Genomic DNA, 27,508 nt, shown 5'->3' with positions numbered 1-27,508 from the left:
TGGCAGGGAATTTGGTCCCTACTAATTCAGAGAGCATTTTTTTCCTTGCTAAAAAGATGCTGGTGCCTCCTCTCTCCTCTGTTTCTTGATCTCAATTTCCTGAAAAGCTGCTCCTGGGTTATATCCCACCCACACACCTGGGTTTATCACCCTGATGGGATCAAGTTATGTAAGAAATTCCCTTCCAGAAAGGTCCTGATGCCCTGACAGGACTGTCTGTTGCTCCTTCCCAGAGCCCAGATTAATTCAGTGTATTGGCTTGTGGGGTATTGGTGGGGTGATTCTTTGCTTCCATCAGGTCTGAAGAAATCACAGTTTTATTTTCTTGGCTCTTTTCATAGAATTATTGAATGGTTTGGGTTGGAGGGAACCTTAAAGATCATCCAGTTCCACCCCTCTGCCATGGGCAGGGACACCTTCCACTAGCCCAGATGGCTCCAAGCCCCATCCAGCTGAACCTGGGACACTCCCAGGGGTGGGGCCGCCACAGGCTCTCTGGGGAAAGCCATTCCCTGTGTCCTGTCCCTCCATGCCTTGTCCCCAGTCCCTCTCCAGCTCTCCTGGAGCCCCTTCAGGCCCTGCAAGGGGCTCTGAGCTCTCCCTGGAACCTTCTCTTCTCCAGGTGAGCACCCCCAGCTCTCCCAGCCTGGCTCCAGAGCAGAGGGGCTCCAGCCCTTGGAGCATCTTTGTGGTCTCCTCTGGACTTGCTCCAACAGGTCCACGTCCTTCTGATGTTGGGGGTCCCAGAGCTGGGTGCAGCAGTGCAGGTGGGAATCTCACCAGAGCAGAGTATCCATTTTATTTATTTCAACCTGCAAATCTTCAGCAACTGGTGTGATAAGGTGGATAAAGAGCTGGTGTGAGGAAAGAGATGCTCCAAAGGATGACGTGTCCCACTCCTCCTGGGGTTGCACAGAAACTCTGTGAGGTGAAGCAGGAGACTAAACCCACGTCTTCTCTGGGTTATGTCACCGCAAAGCCACCGTGTCCCACATCTGCTTCCCAGCCCTGCCCATGGGTGGCTGAAGTTGGGTCAAAAAAGGATTTCCAAGCTTGTTTTTGATGCATCCCGGTTTAGGCTTGGCTGAGAGGCAAAGAGAGAGGAGGAGGCAGACAGGGAGAGACAGGGACTGAAAGGGACTGGTAACGTAGCACAGGGATTGCAATTCTCTGGGCATGCTGAGGCTGGGGTTGTCCAAACCTGTCCTTCTCTCCTGCCTCATGGATCTGTGCTGTCCTGACCCCATGAGATGGCATTTCTGTCTCTCTGGGCACCAGTGTTATTTTAAAGGAAAACAGCTCGCTTGTTTTCCAGCCCAAGCTGGCTCTGCCAAGCTCAGCCCCTCTAACCACAGTCTGGGCATTTATTTTTGTCCTCCGGACTTCCCAAGCCATTTCTTGGGGTTGTTTGTCTGGTTCTTGCTGGGACTGATGGAACATGATAAAAATAGAGAGGAGTCCCAGACTTGGGTTCTTTCTTCTGAAAAATCCACAGCGAAGTTTAACACAAAGCTCGGGAAACCCAGGCAGGGTCTCAGTGCCAGAGCAGGACACCTGACATATCTTGGAGCCATCTGTGGGGGCTGGGTGATTGAATATAACTCATTAGGATGGCTTCCAGCTTGCCCTTGGGCCTGTCTTCAAAATATGGGTTTGCTAAAATATTCAAGGAACTGTGTCTCCAGCTTCAGTGAAGGCATTTGGGCCGAAATTGGTCGAAATATAAAGAGTGGAGCCGCCTGCACCACCACATCGACTTCAGAACCTGGGGCTTTAATTAAAATATCAACCATGACATGACTTGCTGGAGGGTGGGCAGCACTGGCTCCTGTCCCCACAGCACCTTTGGTGATGTCAGTGTTTCAGGAAAGCTGTCGGAGGCCAGGTTTTGCTCCTCCTGGAGCCAGCTGTGCGGCATCTGCCGCGTGTTCTCCCGTCCCCCAGGAGCGCGGGGAGCAGCCGCCCGTGTTGTCGTGTCTCTGTTAATTTGAGGACGTGTTGTTGTGCCTTGCAAAGTGCCCTCTGCATGCTGGGGGGAGGTCTGTGATGGCTCCTGGAGGAGCTCATCCATGTCGTCGACGGCTCCCCCGGGAAAGCACTGCTAATGCACAGCTGACCGCCGCACTTCTCCCAGCCACGCCACTGGACACTGATTTAGCTGGTTATGGTTTGCTCAGCTGGTCTGGAGCCTGACCATGGGGTGCTTCAAAGATTTAAGTGGTTACCCTGAATTCCCAGGGGAGGACAGGGCAGGATTGAGGACAGGAGTTCAAACATCCCCAGCTCCCTGGGGTTTCCAAATTGATGATGGCTCAGGCTTGGCTCTGTGCCACAGCTGTGTTTCAGCCCTGAGCTGATTTGTCTGTCATCATCTGTCTGTCTGGGCAGGGCGGTTTCTCCTCGTGATGATGGGAACCATCACAGTGTGCTGCCAGGGTGGCTGAGTTCATCACAGATGGGAAATCAGGAGCCTGGGATATCCTTACTGTGCAAACAGCTGCAGGCTCCTCCTCTCCAGGAACTGTTCCATCTAGAGCTACGTGGTGCAAATATTTTCCATTTCCACCAGGACTTATCTTATCTGGGTGGGCTTTAAGCAGTTCTAATATCCAGCTACAACCTTTGGTATTTGTGGAGTTTTGCATTAGGAGTGACAACCCGTGACAGCACTGACCCAGCATTTCAGTGTTCACCACCAAACCGCGTCCACAGCAGCCACATCCTCATGTTTTTTGAACACTTCCAGGGATGGTGATTCCATCACTGCCCTGAGCAGCCTGTTCCAATGCCAGACAAACCTTTCAGGGAAGAAATTTTTCCTAATATCCAGTCTAAGCATCTCCTGACACAATTTGAGGCATCACTTGTTACCTGGGAAATGAGACCGACCCCCATCCAGCTACAACTTCCTGTCAGGGTGTTATAGAAATAATCTCTGCTCCTCAGTTTTGCTTTCAGACAAATGTTCTTTACACAGGGAATGATCTTGTCTGAACTGGGTACCTCAGTGGTGGTGAGCAGGTCAAGCACTGGAGTAGGTTGGACATTTCATCTGGAATCATGGGAATCCCTTCAGCACAATGCCTGAAAAAAAAATGCACCGGGACATGTAAAGCCACTTAGCCATGGATGTGTGGGGGAAGATTCTCTTCCTGCTTGGCAGGAGGCAGCCAGGATACAACCAGTTGTGCTGCTGGGGAGCTGTGAAAGGAGCTCTTGGGAGGCAGGTTTGGGGCAGGTCTTTGGGGTCTGACCTCCCTGGGACCTCGTCATTGCTTCAGGGCTGCTCATAATGCGCCTCCTCTTGCTCCTGTGCAGCTTTTGCAGAGCCACCATTCAAACCAGCATTAGCATGATCTGTTTCCTCCTGGAAGTTGCAGCACAGCCCTGGTGCCATTATTTTTGAATGTCCTTTGAGCAGAACTGTTCACACCTCTGGATTCAAATCACCGAGTGCCTCTCAGCATTCCCACCGCTTATCTAAACAGATCGTATTTCAAGGTTTATTTTGTGGTCGTAAAAATTTGCTGTTGGCACTCAAAAGAAAGCTCTCTGCTGGATCTAAGCCTAGAAACAAATGTGTTGGATTGGCTTAGGCTGGAAGGAAAGGGACTTCAGGAGTTTATGAGAAATGGGTCTCCGAACTGGAATGCTTTAAGCTGATTTCCCAGACTTACCAGTTCAGACAAAACAAACGCAGCTCTTTTCCTGGCAAACATCTCCTGTGGAGCTGGCAAGGCTGTGCAGCACCAGCCTAGGGCCTTCAAGAAGCCTCTGAGGAAGATGTTTGAGGCACTGATTGAAAGTTGATCTTCGCTCAGCTCTGCAAAAAGGGGGACACCAAACACAAGTGATCACCACCTGTGCTGACCCTGAACCCACATTGTCTGCAGTGCCCTGTGAGAAACATTCCCCTTCTGCTTGTAACTCCCTCAGCCTCTTCATTTTTGGGCTCAAATTTGACTGATGTTTTTCTCAGCCTGGACTTTTGTTGCCATGAGAAGTCAGAGCAACAGTGATTTGCTTGTTTTCTGGTAAGGAAACCTGAAAGGTAAGGGAAAGTTTGCAGAGTGGGTTGTACACAGTGCAGTGCCTCCAGGATGGGTGGAAGAGGCTCTAGGTGTGGTTATCCTTATCCTGCAAAGGTTCCTTTGAATAGACTGCAACAGATGAACTTCCAGTTATGGGGGAGGGAGTGGGAACAATGGATCTGGGAGATCTGCACAGACTCACATCTCTGGGAAAGCCAGAAGCGTGGAAAACACAGCACCAGGATGAGGAGACTGAACAAAATGGGAAACAAACCTCCAGAAAGGGTGTTCTTAGGGCAGTGAAAGACATTGGTTGAGGGATCTTTGGTATCTCTTTGATAAAAGCTGAGTACATGCTTGGCAGGCAGGATATTGTGAATTCCAGCCTGGATCCCAGGGAATGCTCGTTGTGCTGGTGAGCAGCAGGGTCACCCTTTGCCAGGCTGGAGATCAGGTTCTCCACTGGTTCTCGAGGCAGGATCTGGGTGAAATGCAGCCATTGCTCAGATGAATACTGAACAAACCAAACCTGCCCTGCTGGGTCAGGGCCCCAAGGTACAACTGCAGCTCCCAGTTCTCCTTACAAATTAATCCCTGCTTGGAAAGACTCTCCTACTAGCCCAGAGACTGCCCCTTAGCCCAGTAAGGACTCCCAGGGCATAGCTGGCCTGGGTTCTGCCTGGAGTCGATGGGAAATCCTCTGGACTGCAATGGATGTGGATCAAGCCCGCCCCAGTGCTGATGCTCACACTTTAAATACCCTTTTATCCCTCTCTCATTCCCAAGGGAGTCAGTGGTGAAGAGTTTGTAGGCAGCAAGGCTTTACCAGATGGATCTCAGGCATGGCTCTCTCACTAAGAGTGTTTTCCACCTGGGATATTTCTTTTCCATAGGTGAAATTGTTGACTTAAGCCCAAGGCCTAGCTTGGCTAAATATCTCACTTGCAGGAATGGTTCTGGTGTTGCTGGTAGCAATTGAAACTGTTGGCTCCTGTTCATCCCATTGCCTCTGGAACCACTCCTGGAGCATCCTGGCTGCTCAGGAAGGATCATTTATTCCTGACAGCCCAGGAGGGAAGAAAAATGAGGATGAGGCAGAGCCATGGGAAGGGATCTGCCATCCATGACCGGCTTCAGAGGTAGAATTTTATTTATTTGCAAGTTCCTGCCCATCCATGTGAGGCTGCCCAGCTTCTGCCTCCAAGACTTGCATGTAAGGATGAGAGGTTTGCTCTTGTCTTGGAGCAACAAATCCAGGGAAAGGGCAGGAGGAGAGCCGAGACGATCTTTGATGTCTCTGCATCCTGCAAAGACAATGATTCACAGCTGCCCTTGTTACCTGGGAATCTGTAAGACATTCAGGTGATTAATTTTAGATTTGCTCACATAAGCCTTTTTTCATCCAGGCTGTGAAAGGCAAACCAAAGGAGCGAGAGCCCTTTTTGGAGATGCATTAATGATCAGGGATGTATCATTTTGTTTTTACAGCCTGGCTTTTAAACTGTGCAATGACAGGAATTTCAGCCTGCTGCTGCACTAAGAAAATCTTTAATAAAAGACCATTTTATTTTAAGACAACATCATGAAACTTTACCAGACGATGAGGGCTCTGCTACAAAGTGACTGAGGTCACCTATTTTTTTTTCCAGACCCTCTGGTTTCCCTCTGGGAAATGGAGGTTACAGTCCTTTCCTCCTCCCTGCAGCACGGTCTTCAGTCTGGGGGCCAGTCTTGTCCAGCATGGCTGGACACCAATTTTTGAGCCTCTGGATACTTCTATGGTGTGTAAACGTGCAAGGAACAGCTCAGATCTCTGTTTTAGCACGTAGTGCAGATGCTGCAGATGTTGTGCTGCAGATGTTTTTGCAATAGATGTAGTGAGGGCTTTGAATTTCACACATTTTCTCTGAGCTTCTCAGCTCCACCAGCAGATATAGGTATGGGAGGGAGGGCACAAAAGGGGGTAGACAACCCTGGGGCTTCTGCATTGAAAAACAGAGCGGACCAGGCACCAAAGGCTCCTAATCTTCAGCAATGCATGGGGTGGTTTCTTTTCCAGCCAACTGGCTGTGAGGACAGTTTGGAGATCACTGTGGGGCTCTCCTTGGATAAGTCCTTGTCCTTAAATAACTTTTACCCTGGAGCTGAAGGAAATGATGCTTGTTCGTCTCAGGCTTTCACCCGCTGAGCTGTGTCCGTCTGATTCAGTCATATTTCATATCCAGCCCTGAGCAGGTTATTTAAATCCCAGTGGTAAATAAATGCTAGATCAGAAGCACTGTGGTAGGCTGCTTAACCCATGCCCCATTCCCTCCACAACAGGTTTTTTTTTCACCATAGGGTCAGAGAGAAAATCCTCTCCTCTTTGGAGAGAAAATCTCCTCCTCTGCATAGAACACAGCAGGTGGGTCCCCAGTGCTGCAGGGCAGCAGCTCCGTGAGCAGCTCCTGCATCCCTGCAGCCATTCCCTGCTCCAGAGGTGCTTCTGGATCAGCTGCTCATCTCTCCCCATCCATCATCCCTCTCCCTGCCCATCCTCATCACCGCTGCTGCCCGTTCTGGCTGCTGACTCACGCTGTTTCTGCTGAGCTCCTTCCCTCGCCAAGCAGCTTCCCTCGCTCCGTGGGTCATTTCCCATCAGCAGCAGGAACATCTCTGAGCTGTCAACCAAGATGTCTCGGGCTGGCAGCCTCTGGTGACATCTGGTTCCTGGGAGTCTCAAAGGGCTGGATGTGCTTTTCTCTGCAGCACCTCCAGGAGACTGGCTCAGGGTCAGTGGGAAGCCTGGAGGTGGAACAGCAGCCAGAGGTCCCCTCTGGCTGGGATGATCTCGCAAGGGGGCAAGTCAGGCTCACGAGGGTAGAAGATGATGGGCTCTTTGTCCAGAGGCAAGGTTATTTTCAGAAGGCCAGATTTAAAGGGGATTAATCAAAAAAAAATATAAGAAGGCAACCAAAATAAAGTCACACAGAAAGAGCAGAGAGACATTGCACGGCTGCTTTAATGGCTGAATGCTGATGCACAGAGGAGAGTTTCCTTCTGCTCTGCCTTGGTGGAGGCACTGGTGGAGATGTCACTTGTGGAGATGGATCTGTGACTTCTTAACGGGAATCTTTGATGGCAGAAGCAAGGTTGTAGAGGAAATGGAGTAGTGGGCTGGTCTGGCTGCTGAGCACTGGTAACTTTGAGCTCTGATCATGTGGTAGAAAATGAGTGGTTTGGTTGTACTGGATAATAACTTTAGCTAGGCCCATACATTCAGAACATTGCAGTGGAGGAGAAGGACCCATTTCTCATGGAACAAGTGATAGATGAGAGGAAATGGCCTCAAGTTGCACCAGGGGAGGTTTAAGCTGGATATTAGGAAAGAATTCTGCACAGAAAGGGTGGGCAGGCATTGGCACAGGCAGGGCAGGGTTGGAGTCCCCATCCCTGGAGGGATTTAAAAGCCCTGTGGATGTGGCACTTCGGGACGGGGTCAGTGGTGACCTTGGCAGTGCTGGGGGAATTGGACTGGATGATCTTAGAGGGCTTTTCCAACCTAAATGATTCTGTGATCAGTTTTTGGAGGTAAGAGAATGAAGGAAAGTTCTCCTGTTCAAGTGAAATGTGCTTTTGCTAGCACTCCCCCAAACCAGGAAAAAGGGCTGGCGATGCTCAGGAGGATCCAGGGTGCAGAGCATGGTGCAGGTGCCTCTTCTCAGTCTTCTTTGGGATGCCAAGATGGGCCACATGCTCTTCTTCTCTTCGTCTTGTGGTCTTCTGGCACACCTCTGAGAGCTGATGGACACTTGTCTCCTCTGAGCTCATCCTCTGGGTGTTTCTGAAAGGGTCTGTGAGAGATATCAAGCCTGCTCCCACTATCTTTGATTCTTAAAGGGATACAAAATGTGAAAGGCTAATCAGCCAGCACTGTCTGCAGCTGATGGAGGATGTAATTTCAGCCCTATCTGCACTTGATAACATTTAAACATTTCATTTAATCTAGGCAGAGGTGGTCTGAGGTAGACAAAAAGCCCATCCAAGCAAAAAAACTACTAACTCCTCCACTGTCAAAAGGCTGAAACAGATCATTGCTTCTCCTCTGAAGCAAACCCAACCTTCCCAGACCTCGGTCCGACTCAGGAGAGGAGGAGGAGGATGGAGCCCTGTCGGGGGCAGAGCAAATGACAAGTTGGCACATGAATGTTGTTTTGTGGTGGCAAAAAATAGATGGTTCCAGCCAGCAGCTGCCCCTGAGGAGGAGCTCTGAGCAGGCTCGGGCTGTGTTAATTACAGCCACTCACTCCTAACGAGCAGCACTGCGGGAGAGCCAGGGCAAGGCAGATGGGGGCTGATTTCCCAAACATTGCAGTGTGGGGCATGGCCAAGGAAAAAAAGAAAGGAAGCAGGCAGCGAAAGAAAGGAAACAGGACCCCATCACCTCTACAATTCTCTCCAGCCTCTGAAGCTGCTGCATCTCAATGAGCTCCCTACAGCTCATCCCATTAACTCTATTTAAGGGTTGGGAAGTGATATGTTTATCCAGACACTGGGAGCAAAATATGCTCACTTTTTTTTTTTTTCCCTTCAGTCTGGGACATCTTATTTTAGGTTAAAGAAAACAGCAAGGAAAGGCAGAGTAAATATAAGTCCCCAGGAGACGGCAAGCCCACTGTGTCTGCAAAACTCAACCCACCGACATCCTGCTGAGGGGAGAAGTCCACAACTACCCATGGCCATGTCACCTACAAGGAGGGAGAGTTCAAAAGAAGCATTAACCGTGATCAGGTCCCTGGGCTGGGAACCAGGAGATCTGACACTGCTTCTCCAGTCCTGAGCAGAGCTGTGGGGTCACTGGGAACAAGCCCAGTTCCCTTCGGGGGTGTTGGCTCCTCACCCTGCTCTTTGTGTGTTTGAACCAAAGGCTCTCCCAGGCTGGCACTGTCTCCCTGAATGTTCCTCCACACACCTCAAATGTAAAGCCCAGATCCAGCCATTTCCAGCTGCTGTGAAGTGACCCAGGGCTGGGGAAGCTGCTGCTCAGCTCCGCAGTTTCAGGGGCTGTTCCTACAGCTGCAGCCACTCGGCATTTGTAGAAAAGGGGGGGGGATCTGTCTTCCCTTTGAAATATGGTCATTGCTTTACTCATCTCTAATAAGGCTGGTGGAGAACTCTGGATGTGGGTGAGGATGCATGGAGGTTCTTTCCCTTACTTGAAATGGACAACTGAGTGGATATTAGGAATAAATTCTTGCCTGTGAGGGTGGGGAGGCCCTGGCACAGATTACTGAGAGAAGCTGTGGCTGCCCCTGGATCCCTGGAAGTGTCCAAGGCCAGGCTGGACGGGGCTTGGAGCAACCTGGGCTAGTGGAAGGTGTTCTTTGGCAGGGAGTGGGACTAGGTGTGCTTTAACGCCCCTTCCAACTCAAGCCTTTCCATGACTCCATGATTCTACAGAAGTGATGGCAGGATTTGTCCCCTGGCTCCAAGGATTGCTCTGCAGAGTTCCCAGCACAGCTGGTTCAGTGGAAGAAGTCTGCAAAGCACAGCTGCCCTCTGCCCTCCCTGCTCTGCTCCCTGTTTCTCACTGATGGACGTGGCTGGGACTCACCTGAGGGCAGGCTTGCTGTGGTTTCTCATGTTCATACAATGTCTAAAGTAATCAACAAGATTTTTGAAGCTCCTCAGGGCTGGATTTTCAAGTGTCTGGTGCTCACTGACATTTTGGGGCAGTCTGTCTCTCATGTAAGCACCTAATAAGGCTCAGAGGGAAGAGGGCAATAACACTAATAGCAATCACTGCTGCTGCTCTCCTCAGTAATTGCCTTTTCCCCATTTTGTTTGTCCAGCATTGACAAACCAATTGGTTTAAAAATGTCAACAGCAAAAACCAAGGTTGCATCACTTGATTTCCTTGTCCATCAGGAGGTGTTCAGCTGTGTCTGATAGTCCAGGGACACCATGAGTCTGCCCACCCATAATGTTTTCCTCTCTGGCTCCAGCTTGGGTTCCCAGAGGAGGCAGAGACTTTGGGATGGTGGTGACCAAACACCCAGCACCTCATTGCCCATTGCACCCTGTGCTGTGCTCTGGCTCCATGCCTGCCCCCAGCACTGCGGGTGCCCTGGGCTGTATCCATGAAAACCAGACTGATGGTTTGCAAAAAGGCTGCTGGGTGCTGGGAAAAGGGCGTGGAAAGGGTGGGTTTAACAGGCAGACCCACCTTTGCCACAGTACCTGTCCCAAAGCCCCTGTGGCCCCAGAGTGTTAATCTGGGAGAAGAACAGGCAGGATCAGCAACAAAGATCTGAATTATTTCTTAAATATGAGGTTTCAGTGCCCATGACTTCCCTGGCTCCCTGCTCCAGCCCCAGGCTTTGCAGAAACCAGGCATGACTCTCCTCCCAACTCCACGGGGGCTTCACACCCGACTCTTGCACATCTGCTCCGGGGGATCCGAGCACCCAAAGGGGGATCAGATGGTGGCTGTGCCACCCTGGGCCAGGGGAGCCAGCACAAAAGGGAGCCTGGAGTGTCTCACATAGAGGTGCCACTGTGAGCTGCAACAGAGGCTTCATTCAGCTGCAAAGGGGCTCTCCCAGGGTGGCACTCGGGTCCCTGCCGACCCCAGGGTGAGGTTTGTGTGGTTAAATAAAAACAAAAAAACCCCAAAACAACAACAACAACAACAACAACAACAACAGGTTAAATAAAAAAACCCAAACCCACAACAACCCCTCCATGATTTATCCAGCCCCAGGGAACTCAATGCTCCCTGGCTGGGGTCAGAGGAGGCGTGTGGCACCCAATGCTCTCTGTAACAGCTCATTTGTGCATTTATGGCAGCAGTCTGAAAAATGCAGCATTTTGCAAGCGAGCTGCTGGGTCTGGGATGAACCTGCTGAAAGTCATTAGAGAGGAGCTTGCTGAGAGCAAGCAGGAACCCAGCCCAGGGGCTAGAACTTGTCTCTGAAAGAAAAAAAAAAGGAACGAGAAGAGGAAAGGCTGTGATGCATATTCCCAAGTATCACACGCACAACCTTTTTGAAAACTTCCAGGGATGACGATTTCACCAGATGTTGAGCCTGAGTGAGGGGAAAGTCCCTTGGGCTCCACCCACTCTGTGGAGGAAAGGAGACCCCAGAGGCTCCAGATCAGAGTGGACAACATTTCCAGACATCACCTACCTCCTACAGGACAGCTGCCCTGGATGAGGGAGAGCAGCTTGGAAGCCAAGGAGTCCCAAGGGACCTTTGCAGTGGCAGATGACATAAATCAAGGTCCCAGCTCATTGGTGTGAAACCCCAGGGTGTGTCTGTGGTGGGTTGGTCTCCACTGGTAATGCTGCTTATCCCTGAACTCCCCAAAACGCCGGATTTGCCGTGTAAAAAAGTGTCTCCCAAATGTGTAACTCGAGCTCACCTTTGGGTTCCAGCCCCCTGGGGCTCTTCATGCCCTGATCTCTGTCCTCCAGTTTGGCCTGTGATGGGTCCTTTCCTGGGCACAAAGACCCTGCAGTTCCACAGGGAGCAAAGGGAATGCAATGGAGAAGGCAAAAATAGGGGAAAACAACTTTCCCTTTGCTAGTCCTCCCCACTCTCGGCTCCACTTCCAGAAGTTTTCCAGGCTTGCATGAGTCTCTGAAGCTTTTTGACCTCCTTTTTTCTACCCCTGTGGCACCTTATACTTTATTCTCTGCCTTCAGAACTCATCATAGCTGTGCAGGGGATGTTTTTTTAGCAGCAATTTCTTCCCTGGAAGCAGAGAGCTGCTGCCTGGCCATAGCAGACACAGAAAATGTTTACAAACACACAGAAAGAGACAATTTCAAGCCACAAGTTCAACCCAAGTGTGAGGAAGTGAGATTTTCATGAAGGAACCGTTGTGCAATTGAAAGTCCCCGAAGTAAACAACAGCGCTCAGGAAAGGCTGCAAAACCTGAGACACGGTGATTGAAGCCTTTGAATGATCCATCAAAGCATGAGACATAAAAATGTTCTTAGGCTTGAAACTGGGTGAGCTGGGAAGGGCTGCACAGCAGAGGAAGCTGGTCATGAGGGGCTTGGAGGAGCTCTGTGAATGGGGAAGGAAGGCAGGGAAATGTGGAGGCTGCTTTGGGACAGCGATGCTGCCGCTTTCCCCGAGCACAGCTAACAACGTGGATGTGTGGGTTAAAAACTGGCAACATGCAGGGAATAACCTGCTGTGTGGACAGGTGAGAGGTGATAAAGTGTAGATGTGAAGGCAGATTTAGCTGTTTGAGGATGGAAAAAGAGCTGGAAAGCTCCCAGGCATGTTTGGGCATCCTGATCTATCCTGCTCCTATCTTGGGGTTTGCCCACCGTGGAGTCAGCAACCAGTGTGTCTCCTTCTGCTCCCAGGGCCTTTGCTAAGGTCAAGGAAAATTTGTTTCAATTGAATTCACTAAACATGATCCATGACATGACTCCCAACAGGAGTGGGTTGCAGAGTTTAAGGTGTCCACCACCCCAAGGATTTGGGCTGGGCCCCCTGAAGATGCACTCCAGCTCTGGATCTGCTCCCAGGAGTGCTGGTCACAGACTCAGAGAATCATTAAGGTTGGGAGAGACCTCCAAGAACATCGAGTCCAACCTCTGTGATGTGGGGAAAAGGAAGAGTTTGAACTGGCTGCTTCAGGAGGAATGTCTACTGCAAATTTGTGATAGCACCAGTTCCTGTGGTCATCTCTCATCTCTGAGCTCCACTGTACCATGAGAATTTAATTCCTGTGATATCCTAAGGACAATGGAAAGCATTGCCAGCCCTACGGACAAACTGATGAACAAGATTGTTTGGTTATGTTTGAGCCCATTTGGGAATCTTTCTGCCCCACCAGAGATCTCTTCTACTGGAGGTTCAAGGATGAGCCAAATCATGAGTGTTCTCCCTGGATATCCACCATCTCAGCTTCACAGAGGAGTTTACTCAAATTTATCCCCTTTATTTCCCTTGTCAGATGGCTCCAGCCCTATGGAAACAGGAAGGGACTGTGATTAGTGCTCTGTGCTGCCTCTGTGATACCAACACCGAGAGCTGACGATGCCAATAGCAATAAACCCAGCATCAATGACAGGACTCCTCTCCTGGGGAGACCTGGAAAGGCAGCAGATGGTTGGAGGAGATGGGAATATACAAATGCTGTCCTGGGAGGGCCTCCTTTGGAAAGCACCTTTCCTACCCTGTTTCCCAGCTGATGAGCACAGGAGGATTTAACAATATTAACTCATTAAGGCTGACAATGTCCTGGGGATGTAAAAGCATGGGGCATCTTTTCATTTACATCTCCACCGCTGCTGTTCCTGAGCAGGTGATGGAGGCACGGGAGGTGTTTGGGAGCAGTTGTGGCACCTCCTCCATGGTTTTCCCTTGAGCCAGGCCGTCTGTCTGCCATGGGAGTTTCGTGTTGGTGCTGGGTGTTGTGTGGCTGCAGCTCCCCGTGCAGGGGAGATAAAACACCCACTGTCTGGTGACTCGTTAGCTCTCCTTCGTGGGCATTAGTGGTTAACAGCATAATTAGTTTCAGTGGTAAAAGGAGATTTTGCAGACCCCAGGAGAGAGAGGCTGTTAATCTCCTGGCATTTCACACAACATCAAAATGTAGCAAGACCCATGTTAGAAAAAAACGGCAGAAATATAGTTTGCTGTTAAGCAACTCACAACGAAAACGCTGGCCAGAGGTGGCTTTGTTTTGTTTGTGAGTTATGCTAAAGAACAGTGATTTTAATGTTGTGAAATGCCTTATGATGTCAGTGAGCAGGCAGCAAAATACCCATCGGGATCCCGGGGTTCCTTCCCACTTGTGAATATCTGCAGGGTCCTGTGTCCAGGCTCAGCCCCTGAGTCATCTCCCTGCTGTGGGAAGGAGGCAGAGTTTATGATGAGGATAAAGAGGCAGCTTTTGTTTGGTTAGGAAACTTCTTTGACCAGTTTCTGTGTCTTGGGTCTCAAGGGTTGCAGCAAGAACAGGCAGAGCAACACCTGAAGTGGGTGCCCACATGGTTGGAAGGTGTCCAAAGCACCGTCTGGCATTTGTCTATGACCCAGAGCCCTTCTGGCCCTGCTCGGCAGCTGAAGCCAAGCATCAAATGAATACTCCAAGGAAAGTGGTTTTTTTTGCTGGTGGTGCTGCAGACTTTTCCAGATTCATGATGTGTTGGTAACCCCACGAGGAACACCGGCTGCCTCGCATTTCCAGACTCAAGGAGGTCACACACAGTTCAGACAAGCTTTGGGGAAACAGCTGAACTTCAGGATGTTTGTATGAACCCGACCCCTGACCTCCCCAGCCTCACATTTTACTGATTCATAAGTACAGATGGAGTACTTACATGGACATCTGTGTGTGTGTTTGTGTGTGCTGTGGAAAGACACCCAAATTGTTAGAGAACACGAACTGTCAGGGCTCTGAACACACTGCTGTTGTGTCCCAACACTTGGCAGAAGGAGGAGAAACACCTGGGATCTGGATGATGCCTCCAGAAACACGTCCATCCCTGGACAAAGTGGGGTTTGTTACTGGTGGGACTCAAATACCTCAACCCCTTCGAGGAAATGCTCTTTACACCCTGTTTGTCATCTTGTGTCTGAGCACCCCTGTGTTCTGCTGAAGCAATTTAGGCACTGTGTGGAACAGCGTGCACATATTCCTGAAAACACGTGGAAGACTGGCTCATTGTTTGAAGGAGGAAGGTGGATTTTATTGCCGTAGCAGGGAGCTGTGGATGCAAGCACCAGAATGCAAAGGTGGCCTTGAGATTCTGCGTGGGCTCCAAGGGGTGCTTCTGGCTTTTGAGAGGTGGTGAGTCTCCTCCAGCCCTTTTCCTTCTCTTCTGAGGGCTGGACTCCCTCAAAAACAGAAACCAGAATTACAAGTGATTTAAAGGTTATCCATTGCATGCCACGTTCATTTATATGTGTGTGTAAACCCCAAAAGATTCATGGATCAGGGAAAGGGAGCTAAAATGGAGCGGGATTTGCATTTCTGTAGGGTCCTTGCAGGGCACAGAGGGATGCTGAGCAGCAGGCAACATCCATGCCCAGGACCTGGAAAACCGAGGGCTGGGGACCAACTCCTCTGGCAGCATCCCCTGCCCAGCCTGGCACGAGGCTTCCCAGTGGATTTCAGGATCCTTGGCCACCATCACTCAGCTCTGCAGGAAAACTGTGCTGCATCTGGCCCTGCAATCTGATCGCTGAGCTCGGTGAAGCATCACCAAATGTGCTCTTCCATCCCAGAAAGGGGTATGGAGATGAGAGGAAGAGAGATGCTTAAATATGGGAAGTTACAACAATTTCCAGTGGGCCCCTTTTCCTGCTTTTCCACTCCAAAGCAGCGTGTGGAGAAGGGAGCAGCAGCATTTCCTGACAAGTTGCTTCTGGTAGCTAAAGAAACTTAAAGCACAGCCACAGTAACAAAAATACACCTCTTTGCTGGAGCTTCCTTCCTCTGTGGGTCATGACTTTTCCCTGACATGAGCTGCCCCAACCCCACCGGGCCCCAGGGAGCCTCAGCCTGGGGGCTCAAATGTTGGTTTTTTTGCCAGCTGGAATTGAGCAGTGTCATTTTATTGCCTGGGAATGGAAAGATGCAGAGGCAAAGCAGGGAATATCAGGGACCACCAGGGATTAACTCAGAGCAGAGATCCTAAACAGGGCGTTTGTGACAGCAACAATGTCAGTGCAGCTACGGGTTTGGAGAGAGGGATATGTTGGAGCAGAAAGGCTGTGGGGAGGGCAGGGATGCTGGGGAGCAGTGGATGCCAGGAGCAGCTTGTTGGCAGAGCCCTGGTGGCACCCTCCTGCCCACAGGTCTGCCAACCTGGGCTCTGGCTCGGTGCCACCCGGCTCCGTGCCGTTCCATGGCCATCCAAGTGGCTTTGGTGCCCAGCACGAGGCCTGGGGACCTGCTGGGACAAGGAGGGGGCCCCTCCACCACGCCTGATGGGCTGAGACATCCGCTGAGGCGATAAGAAAGGACACAGGTGGAAGGGAAGGGCTTTTATTTTTTTGCTGTTCTCTGGCTTTTCAGGAAATGTGTGCCCATGGTGAGTGGCAGAACTCCCTGAGACATCCATCCCAACACACATTTCCATGCTCAGATGTGTCCTACAGCTCAGCATCCCACAGTTTTTATCCCAGATTAGGGGCAGGGAGACACTTGAGAAGTGCTGAGTGAATGACAGATTGCATTGCTTGATTCTTCTGCCTCCCTAACAAATGAAAAAACAAGCAGAGCCCAGTAGACATGGGATTTCTGAGCCAGTAGCTTACTCTGCTCTTGCTGTTGGCTGCTGCCATGTGCCAAGCCATGGGGGCTGTGGCTGCTTGGGCTGGCTCTGCTCTATTTTCTCTCCTTGAATATTGTTCAGGGGAGATAATTTGGTTAAAAGGCAGCTTGGAGCTCTTTGGGGTTTTTGGTTGCTTGGCAAGGGCTATCAGAAGAAAACTGGATTTTTTTTTTTGGGGTGTGTTTTTGAGGGAATAACAGGTGGCTTTCCCATTAGCAGGGACCTCCTGCATGCAGAGGATGCTTGGGTGGGCTCCAAGCAGACCCTGCAGCATATTCCTGCACAGTGCCAGGGGCAGGGGGATTCAGTGGACACCACCCCTGCCAAATGCTGCTCTTGAGGGGAGATGAAACCCCCACCTTCACCCCCATCCACCTCAGTGCCTTGTAAAAAAAACTCTGCCCTTCTCCCAGCCCTTCAGAAAGTGTGGAATCTTCTCAGCCTTTAAAGGGATGCTCAGTGTGAGAGGGTGAGACCCTGGAGCTGTCAGCAGAGGGGGGTGCAGGGACCCCAGAAGGGGGATGTAATGGGGTAGGGAGAGAGGGGAATCCCGTGGGAGGGGATCAGGTGTGGCCCACGAGGTGACAACGTCCCCTCCCTGCGCAAGGGACAGCACCTCCTGCGAGGCTGCTCCTTAAAACCACCGCTGTTTCCGCCCTTGCCTGGGGTGTTTGTTCCCATGCATTGCTACACTACTGCCAGGAAGTTTTTCCCAATAATTCTCCTAATGGATGTCTTTCTTTGCTTCAGATAAAGCCGATTTCCTCCCCTCGTAGCCGCGGCGGATGCAGAGAACAATGGGTACCATGTCTGCTCTGCCCACCCCGTGTGATGGGGACTCTTATCCCACTTCCTTAGGATGCCCAGACCTCCACTGGGAATGAAAAAAATTCAGGGAAAGCACCCGAGGGATTAAAAAAAAAAGAAAAAAGGCACTACTGCAAAGAAGTGATTTGGGAAACAGCTTTGCAAAAAAATGGTGGAAAACAGAAATTTAAAGAACAATGTCCGTGGCTGTTCCAGGACAGCTCCAGTGAACACACACAGGTGTCCACGGTGCAACTTTTGTAAAATGAATAAAAATAAAAGAATCTCATCACTGTGAGCTTCAGGAGTTAAGAAGCAGCCAAGGGTGACCAGCACGATGGAGGAAAATCACGACCAAGCTTTGTGTGCTGTGTTGCATCGCTGCAAAGGGAAGGTGCTGCCTGGGAAACCTCAGCCCAGGAGCCAGAGACCCACTTTGGGGAGCCAACCACTGCTGTGAAGCTGCTTATTGAGAAATAGGCAGCTGAATGTATCCAATTATCACCCTGTCTCCGGGTAAAGCAGACAAAACCTGAGCTTGTTTTCTCTCTCTCCCTTTTTTTTTTTTTTTTTTTTTTAAATAGCAGATGGTGAAAAAGTCTGCAGCTCCCAATTCTTTAATCCTTTCTGTGTTGGTTCCCAGACCATTTCAGGTTGCTCTTTCCTGGACCAGCTCCAGCTCATCTGTATTATCCTTAAGCCTTGTGGAGCACTGCCTTGTGCCCAGGGACAGCTGTCACCTCTGTCACCTCCCATGGGTGCACCCAAAGGTGGCTCTTGCCCTGCCCTTTCCCTCCTGAGCATCATCCCAAGCTGGATCCCACCACAGCCTCCTCAGCTATTTTTATGGTGTTTTAGACCTATCCAAATGCTATTCCCCAGTCTAGATTTAGGTGTTATTTATCCATCCAAAACACAGGCCCTTTACCTCTCTGTTCTAAGTGAATTTCGTGTAGCTCACTCAAAATAAATGCCACGAATTTATTGTTTCTAATTATCTGCCTTCCAAAAAGCTGGCACTCCTCACAGCCCGGGGTTATCCACACACTTCCTCCAGTCTATCACCGAGTTGCTAATGCAAATTTTGAATCTATAGGAACTGGGTGCCCCTTGCAGCCTGGCAAGGAATGCCTGGTAGCAGCTCAAGGGGTGCAGGTTTGCTCCCCTCTGTTGTGCCCCACCTTTATAACCTCACCTGGATCAGGTTTCCTTTGTTTGTTTGCAAAGTCGTCAACCAAGACGATGCCAGGAGCCTTCCCTGAGCAAAGCTCTGTCACAGCTACGGCTTCTCTGCACCCTCCCCTCCCTCCATCCTCCCTTCCCTCCATCCTCCCGCCTGGTTTTCCTGTCAAAGAGCAGGGAGGATTGGCAGAAATTTGCTCTGGAAGAATCCCTGTTGGCAATTTCTCTTTCCTTGCTTTCCCTCTGATCTAATACTTCTAAATTCCTTTACAATTTGCACCGAGAGCTTTCTGGCTGCTGAGATCCAGGTCATGGCTGGGATGCCCCGGGCTCTGCCTGGCCACTCCACCTCATTTCTATCCTGTCCCGTCATTGCTGACCCCAAACTGGGACCAGTTTGGTACATCTGATTCACCGGTTCTTTGGTGGGTAAAGGCTGGCTGGGACAAGAGCTGCTTGCTCCCAGTGCTGGCTGCTGCAACCCCTATGGATTTGTCCCAGCCCTGGAGGGCAGTTCTCCAGCTACAGCACTCCAGGGATATTTGGGAGACATTCCCTGTTCTTTGAGGATGTTGCAGAGCCTTTCAACGCAATGTCAGGGGCTAATTGTGTTTAGGTATTTGGTGCTTGGCAACATTTAGGAAGGACAGAGAAAACATAAGGGACTGGCGTATGTTCCCAAATGCTCCATAATGATGTCAGCTGAGGAAGATTTCCATAGGAGCAGGAGCATATGGCATGCTTTAGCACTGCAATCATCTGCCAGGACATGTGCTGTCACCTAATTACACACCCACATCTTGTCCCCTGTGCTTTACATCTTGCCTGATTCCCTGCAGAGGCATCAGCCATGGGATTTTCAGGTGGAGCTTTGGATGTTGCTCCGTCAGAGCAGTGGGACATCCCCGACAAGGACAGCGGTGTCCCTGTGGGCATCCCCTGGGCTCAGCCTCCACTTGTGCTGGTTGATGTCTGAGAGCTTGCAGAGGAGCTAATGTGCCTCTTAGCTCCCATGTGGCTAAAACCCAGCTGGACAGACTCCTGTGGAGGTGAAATGCAGGGGATAAGAGCAATCAGAGCAAAGAGATGTCTGTTTAACACATCACCAGTTCCAAGGTGACACTCTATTCCACATCATTCCTACATGCTTGTCCAACTTGTTCTTAAAGATTTCCAGTGACATGGACTCCTGTGCTTCCCCAGCTAATCTATACCCCCACTTAATTAACCTTGTAATCGGAAAGATTTCCTTAAGCCTCCCTCGAATGCGCTGCACTTTAATTCACCCCTCCTTGTCCTGCCTGCAGTGGCTGTGGAGAACTGTCTCTGAAGGACTATTGTATCTCTGAGGACTGCTGGAAGCCCTTCCTTCAGCCTTTATTCCCCATTTCCTTCAGAGTTCAGGTTTTCCCGACCTCTGACCACCTTTGTCCCATTCCTTCGGGCTCTGATCAGTTTGTTTGCACCCTTCTCCCATGGTGTCCTTCCAGCAGTGAGCCTCGCCAAAGGAGGACCTCACATACCTTAAATCCAACAATTGTCTCAGCTCATCCCTTTTTAAATGGCTTTGTCAGGAAAGAAAATACCAGTGGGGCTCATGGCCCTGTCACAGCAGTGAAGAGGGGGACAGACATTGTGATGGAGAAGACGAGGATCTGCCCATCATGGTGGGATTTCACAGAACCAAGAATGGAATTCCAGAATGGTTTGGGTTGGAAGGGACCTTAAAAATCATCCAGTCCAGTCCCCTGCCATATCCCAAACGGCTCCAAGCCCTGTCCAACCTGGCCTTGGACAATTCCAGGGATGGAGCAGTCACAGCTTCTCTGTGTCAGGGCCTCCCCACCCTCATAGGGAAAAATTTCTTCCCAATATCCCATCTAACCCTGTCCTCTTTCTTCATTTCTGACTGCCTCCAACTGTGGCCTTCTAGTTTGGAAAACAGCATTTTTGAAGTGGTGGGGGGAGAAAAAAAATCCCTAGTGATCCAAATGTTTTGCACTTGGAGTTTGATTTCAGTGATATTTTCAGGGCAGCTTTGTTTTTAGTGTGTCTCATTTTGAAAGGACGAGAACATTTTGTGCTGATGAAATTGTTCAGCTTAATTGCATGCTAAAAGCATGTTGATGTTTATGTTGTGTGAGTATTAATTTTAATCTCCAATATTAATCAGCAGCAATGTAAACAAAGTATCAAGTATTATCTTTGCCAGGTTCTATTTGGATATAATTTAATATTTACAACAGGTGTTTAATATTTTATATTATGTGATAATGTTTCTCTGTTATTGCTCATCAGGGACATGAAAAGACATAAAGGCTCTAAATAGCAGCCAGGGAGTTTGGATTAAACATCTGGAGCATTTTTTTCTTAGGGGAAGGGCAGTGAAACACTTGAGCACATTTTTGGGGGTGGTGAGGATTTGGTGTGACCTCAGTTGTCACACCAGTTGCTTGTCCCCATCTGACCATCACCCCAAAACCCTTTTAGCCCCATTTTCCCAATGGGGAAGGGAAACTCTTGAAGTGTCAGCTTGTGGGATGGAGTTATGATAAAATATTCCTGAAAACGCATAAATTTGATTGTCCTGAGGCAACTATTTCCTTATTTTGCAGAAAACAAAGAAGATTAAAGGCGAGATCTGGACTGGCCAAATTTTGCTTTGATTGGGACACTGGGGTCCTTGAAGTAGTTTATAAATGAACTGCTCAGAAAATCATGGTCCAATTTCTCCTGCTCCCAGAGTCACCTAAAATTTAGCTATCAATTCTTGTCAGGACTGAAGACTTGCCTCAAGATCAAGGCTGAAAACATCTGCATAAGAAATTATTTTTTACCTGTAAGGCTGGTATTTATCCCTCAGATCTGCTCTGTGCCTGGAACACCCAGCACAGTGCGGGAGCTGTGGCCATTTTCACCCCAAATTTGGAGGGCAGAAAGATCTGCTGTGATCCCAAATACAAAATAACCTGGTTCTAGTAAGTTTAGTGGAGATGTCCACTCTTCAAGACACGGCTCTTGATTCCCAGCACTAGGAAAGAGCAATCCACACTATTTTCTTCCAAAATTATTTTGAGACCTCATGGGAAGACTTATATAAGAGCTAAACAGCATCTTTATTTTTCATGCATGAACCACTTTGACATTTTTTGACTTTTAAACTAGAAAGATTTTTTTTTTGTTGTTGTTTTTATTATTTTCCAGGAAGCCATTTAGTTAAATTATATTTTAATAGTGTTTCAACAGACTCTACTACAGGAAATAAAGTAGTCACAAGTTATGCACCTAAGCACTGATTTGCAATATATTTCCCCACCAAAAAAAAAAAAAAAAAAAAATCATTGTTGCTATGAAACCAGAAGTTTTTGCTTAGATAGATCATTTTTTTCTCATGTCATGGATAGAGAAGCTGAATGAACAATGCAATGCTAATGGTGTTCACTTTAAATCTCCTTAAAGGAACCTTTCACCTCCCACACTTTCCAGACAAATAAGGTCTTTTTAAAATGGTTTGGGGTAATTTCAGTGCTCCTGAAAGTTCCTCCTGGGAGAGGCAGCAGGAGGGGTGCTGGGGCTGTGTGTTGGTGTGGAAGTCTGAGTTTTGCAGTGATTTATGTCTTGGTTAAGTTGAGGTGTGGTTTTAGCTGATGCATCAGTTTCCTCCTTCGTCTCTCGAGAATCCTCCTGCTCCTGTCAGGAGCCCAGAGTGGCCCCAGGATGTTGATGGTGAGACATTGATGATGAAATGATGGTAATAAGAATAAAACTTCTGATTAAACAGCTTTTCCTGGTTGCCTTTTGGAAGAAAACTGTGGTTACAAAAGATTCACTCGACTCCTGGAGTTGGATCTTTAAGGGGAAAAAAAAGTGAAATTCTGGGATAAAACTTCCTTTGGGTGCTGATGTGTCAGGCCTTGGGGCAAGGCAAGCAGGTTCCTTGCTTCTTTTGGCTGCTTGTGTGCAGTGTACAGTGTGCAGATACCTATATAACCTATATATCAATATCTATATCTAAAAAAGGGATATATGCACGTTATATATGAAAATTGAAATGCTAACAAAAATTCTTGAATATATGAATATAGATATGTGTGTATATATATGTATGTGCCTGTATCTATCTCTATATATTTATATATATAATAGCATATACAAACATATATAAATATATATACATATAATAACATATATATTTATATATACATATAACAACATGCACACATACACATACATACATATATATATATATGTGTATATATATATGTGTGTGTATATATATATATTCCTGTAAAAGGACTCAAAGAGAGAAATTTTCTCCTGCCCCTGCCTCATTTATTTCTAATTGTGGATGATGGATTGCATTTATATGGCTCCCTCTAATCTCTTTTCTTAAATACAAATATATCTCTGTAAGAATTCCTTGGGAAGAGCTGTGGGCAGAAAGCTAATTCAGCCTCCGTGCTGATTCATATTCCTTGCTCGCCACAGACATAACAGTGATGGGCTTGTGGAAGTTGGTGCTTGCAGAAAACCCCCACCTGTTTGAGGGAGCAGCTCTGGGGTGTCTCGTCCTTCCCCTGTTATCAGCACTGGGTGGCTGCAAGAATAGAGCCTGTGTAACAGCCCGGGAATGGGAAACGAGGCACAGCAGCCAAAACGGGAATGAAAGTCTCTTTTTAGCTGCTGAACAGAAGATAGGAGTTAAAATATGCAAGTCCATGGCGGAGCCAGGAAAATGTGTGCTTTGTTAAAATTAACTGGTGAGGGCTGCTTCCCATCCTTCCTCCTCAGCCACTGCAGGAACACCACGGCTCCTCTCCAAACAGGCGCTCAGTTTTGGGTTCACCTCGTGCCAGCTTCCACCCTTGGGTTGGAGGCACTGGGTGCTGTAAGCTGCAAAGATCTAAAAATTTCCCCAAATATCCATCCGGAAGATACACATCTATATATGTGTGTGCATGAGCATATATAATTATACACACACATACATATATATACACACACACACACACACATATAAAAATAAATACATGTATATACATATTTACAAGGCCTCAGCTGCTCTGTTCGAAAAATAAACTTCCAGTCTAACTAAAAATAAAGAGAGCAGGAAAATCGAGAGCGAGTAAACCTGGAGCTGCTCTGAGGCAAGTGATGCTGCCTGGAAAATCAATATGTTTTTAGGGCTGCCTTTGCTGGCAGAGCCATAAGTCATGTCAGGAGTTACCTCCAGCACCTGTGGCAAATTCACTCTCTTGACTTGGACTGAATTTGCAGGGAGCCCGAGGGAACAGCCCCAAATTTTAACCTGGTTCCTACCCCTGTTGCATTAAAGAGGAGAATTGTTAACTACGACTTAGCTCATTAAAGGCGGGATGAAAGGAGAGGGCAGCTCAGAGGGAGGGGAATTAACTCAGCAGGGAGCAAGGAAAGGGGTAGAGATGAAGAGGGATGGAAAATCCAATATGTGGGGCTCTGGGAGCTGGTTGGGACGACACATTCACAGGGAGCCCTCAAAATTTTGGGAAATGCTTTTTCTACTCCGGCTGCAAGATTCTCCATAGTGGAGGGATACCTGAGAGTAACTTAGGATAAGCTTCACACCACAAACCTACAAGTCCACATGGGTTTCTTTGAGGCTCTTCAGAAACTCTGGCATTAAATTTCCAGTAGTTTTAGTGGTTAAACTGTGGTCTTGTATAGATGCAGAGCAGACAGCTAAGGATAAAGTGTTCCCTTTCCCTTTTGACTCCTTAAAGAAAACCCCCTGTAAGAAAATGTCGTCAGCTTTTGGGGCAGGAAAGGAGCAAGATCCACGTTTCTCCTGTGAAACCAGTACTAATTCCTGGCTGCCTTGGGAACAAGAAGGGGGTAGGGGATGCACAAGATGTAGTTTTGTGATCAAAGTGAACTTTTGGGTTTGTTGCACTGGGCTGTGACACATGGGGTGCCTGTTTATACCTCCACTAGGTTAAACCAGCAGCATTAGCCCTTTAGGAATGAGTGGATATTACCATGCTGCCTCTTAAAAAAAACCCCAATTACTGCATCCATTGGGCAGTGCATTAATTGACACTGCTTAATTACAGCCTAATTTATCTCTGAATGAAATACATTCAAAATTTCCAGTGTATTATTCCATTCATTTACTGCAAATCTCTGTCTGTTTGCTGCCACAGGTGAGCTGGGTTGGCAAAGCTGGGCCAGCAAACACTCAGCTTTTCCCCTCCAATGGGGGAAATTCCTCCTGGGGAATCAGCTCCAAACTCAAATCAAACTGATTTCTGTCTCAGGTGGCTTTTCCAAGCTTTAGTGGAGGTGGGATGTTTTCCAGCCATCCCCAGGTATCCAGGGCTGAGTTCAGCATCGCTGCAGCTGGGAAGGTGCATTTCTGCAGGTGTCAGAGCCCTTTGGGAAGCTAAGGCCAAACGGGATGCCTCATCCTTGGAAAAGCTCCCAGTGTGTTTCCATAGTAGGCACTACAGGAGGTCAGGTTTGGGGCCATCGAGTGAATCTCAAATCAAGCTGATATAGGACTTGGGAAAAGGCTGAAACATCCTTAAGGGATGTGGGATGATATCCCAGCCCTACTGAGGTCAGAGAGGAGTTGATGACCATGGCCCTGGGATTGGGGTTTCTCCTGGAGCCTCTGGTGAGGTCTCCATGGTAAACCTGGAGTGAAGCCAAGCTGAAATCCAACAGTGGCCCATCCTTTTAGTCCTTCCAGCAGAGCTGCATCATCTGATCCCAGAACTGGAAGGAAACTTAAACACACCCTTGTTCCAAACCCCTGCCATGAGCAGGGACACCTTCCACTAGGCCAGGCTGCTCAAAGCCCTGTCCAACCTGGCCTTGCCCCAAAAGCTTACATTTCACAAAATTCCTTGTGTTTTCAGCCACAGAAGCTCAACAAATGAAATAATCACAGGAAGATTTGCCAATCTGGCATAAATTTGGGCAGAAAGAGCTTTCTGGCCAAGGACAGACAATTTGCTGTCCGTGCTGCTTACTAGTCACAAGAAAGGGGCCTGTTTCACGAGTCTGTGACTAAGGGACCACTAAAATAGGGCTTTAAAAGAAAGAAAGAAAGAAAGTAAATGCACTTCTGGTCATATGTTCTTAAAGCCCATCCCATTCCAGCCCCCTGGCAGGGGCAGGGACACCTTCCACTATCCCAGGTTGCTCCAAGCCCCGTCCAACCTGGCCTGGGACACTGCCAGGGATGGGACAGCCACAGCTTCTCGGGCTTGTGGCACACCCTGGGCTCTCACCTGGGCTTGCTGTAGCACAGAGCTGTGGGAAATGGGAGAGAGGATTCCTCTCTTTGGCTTTGGGAATACAAAGGACAAACACTGCTGAAAGAATAACACTTTTGTGCAGCAAACCAGAAGACACACAGCTGCCCACTGGAAGACTTTTAAATACATGATGGCCATTAAGCACACAGTCACTGTCTTGCAAAGTGCAGTGTGAGAGGGAGGTTTTATTTTATTAATTATTTTCTGTGATATTGGCATTTTCTGAGCAGCCTGAAATTGGGCAGGAGGCTCAGGGGAGTTTGGGAAACGACACGGGCAACATTGCTGCTGCTTTTGCCCTAAGCTACAAACCTCTCTGTGTTAAACACGTTTTCTTTAAACACAGATGCCCTCACTGCTTCTTCCTGGGGCTATGAAATATTCAGGCACTGTGAAGAGAAGGAAGACAACCCCTTTTCCAGGGACTCTCCAGCTCTGTGGCAGTGCAAGAGCTGGCTCTAGGGCATGGATTGGAGCACATGCTGAAGTCCCAGTGATTTCAGCTTTAGTAAACAGGCTTGCCTTAAATGTATGTTTAAGGTTAGACATTTTCTAGACTGGGGCCTTAAAGCTCATCTTGTTCCAACTCCCTGCCATGGGCAGGGACACCTTCCATTATCCCAGGTTGCTCCAAGCCCCATCCAACCTGGCCTTGGACACTTCCAGGGATCCAGGGGCAGCCACAGCTTCTCTGGGTAATCTGTGCCAGGGCCTCACCACCCTCACAGGGAAGAATTCCTTCCTAAGTTTAATATCTTTGAACTACTCATCAAGTGGGCTTCCTTGCAAAGAAAAATCACTTTTCATTCCAAGTTAAGCAACACTGTTGCTTTTTTCCTCCAGCCTCGCCGTTTCCTTTTTATTATGTCTGGGAGAAGGCAGCACAAATAGAGACACAGGAGAAACCTGACAGTACTCAGCCTAATAGGGAATATGGGACAGCAGTTTGCTTTTAGATCTGCAATGCACCTCTCATCTTTATTAGAGAAGTTGACAACTGAGCTTATTTCTCTGTGTGATAAATCCACTGTAGTAAAAGGCTGTTCCCAGATGGCAAGAGCTGGCACAGGGGAGTAAACACAGATATAAGCAAAACATCAGATACTCCCAACCAAAACTGTTGGCTGGTCAAAAATTCTTCAGTCTTAATGGCGTGCAAAACACCACGTGAAACACCTTCCCTCAATAAAAATCGTGGGGGATGTTATTTTCAAATGAGCTCTTTAATGAAGAATTTTTTCTTTAGCCTAAAAGTTTTCACTTGGTCCTGGATCAGCAGAAAAAAGCCAACACAGCTGATCCGAGCAAGATGACCCGGGAGCATTGGAAAACCGGGGGTGGGTGGGTGAGGATAATTTAGGTTGTAAAGTGCTAATGACCTGCTGGGATCATCAGAGAGTTTGATTGGGTTCCTTTGGCTACAAATACCTTTGCCGTGAAGACACAGAACTGCTTTCACCCCGGGGAAAGCCGGGCTGGGTGCAGAGGCTGTGCCTGTGGAGGAGGAGCAGTGGGAGCAGGGAGCTTTCACAGCCCTAATGAGTTGTTCAAGCAGGTTAAATCTCCTGCACTTCATTCCCTTATCATCCATAGCCCGTTTGTTTCGCACGGGGATGGTGTCCCTCACATTCCCAGCCTGGATGGGAGGCGGGCAGGGTCGGGAATTTGAGCTGTGTCCTCCCCTTCTTCCCTCTTGCCACGACTTTCTCCTGCTTCTGCCTGCAAATCTAATAAAACACAAACCCCGTGCATTATGCAAAGCCTTTAATTTAAAATGCTATCCACAAATCCGGTCAGTTTTACTTTGCCACGGATGGGGTTTTAGCTATATTTGCTGTTTTGCTTTTTTTTCCCCTAGGATTTCTGCTCTGAATCCTCTTGGACTTGTGGTTGGGGTTTG

At 48.6% G+C, this 27,508-nt stretch overlaps 1 long non-coding RNA gene across 1 annotated transcript; it reads left to right on the top strand.

Annotated features, from left to right (window-relative positions):
• The first annotated feature begins 377 nt into the window (after positions 1-377).
• LOC108447793 lies at positions 378-26,334 on the top strand. Its single transcript, XR_001863480.1, has 3 exons — positions 378-475; positions 8,244-8,246; positions 26,283-26,334. It is a non-coding gene; the product is annotated as an uncharacterized LOC108447793 (long non-coding RNA).
• The last annotated feature ends 1,174 nt before the right edge of the window (positions 26,335-27,508 follow it).

This window comes from Corvus brachyrhynchos, unplaced genomic scaffold (assembly GCF_000691975.1).
Source record: "Corvus brachyrhynchos isolate BGI_N302 unplaced genomic scaffold, ASM69197v1 scaffold245, whole genome shotgun sequence".
NCBI classification, from domain to species: Eukaryota; Metazoa; Chordata; class Aves; order Passeriformes; family Corvidae; genus Corvus; species Corvus brachyrhynchos.
This window is presented reverse-complemented; position numbering and strand designations above follow the sequence as displayed.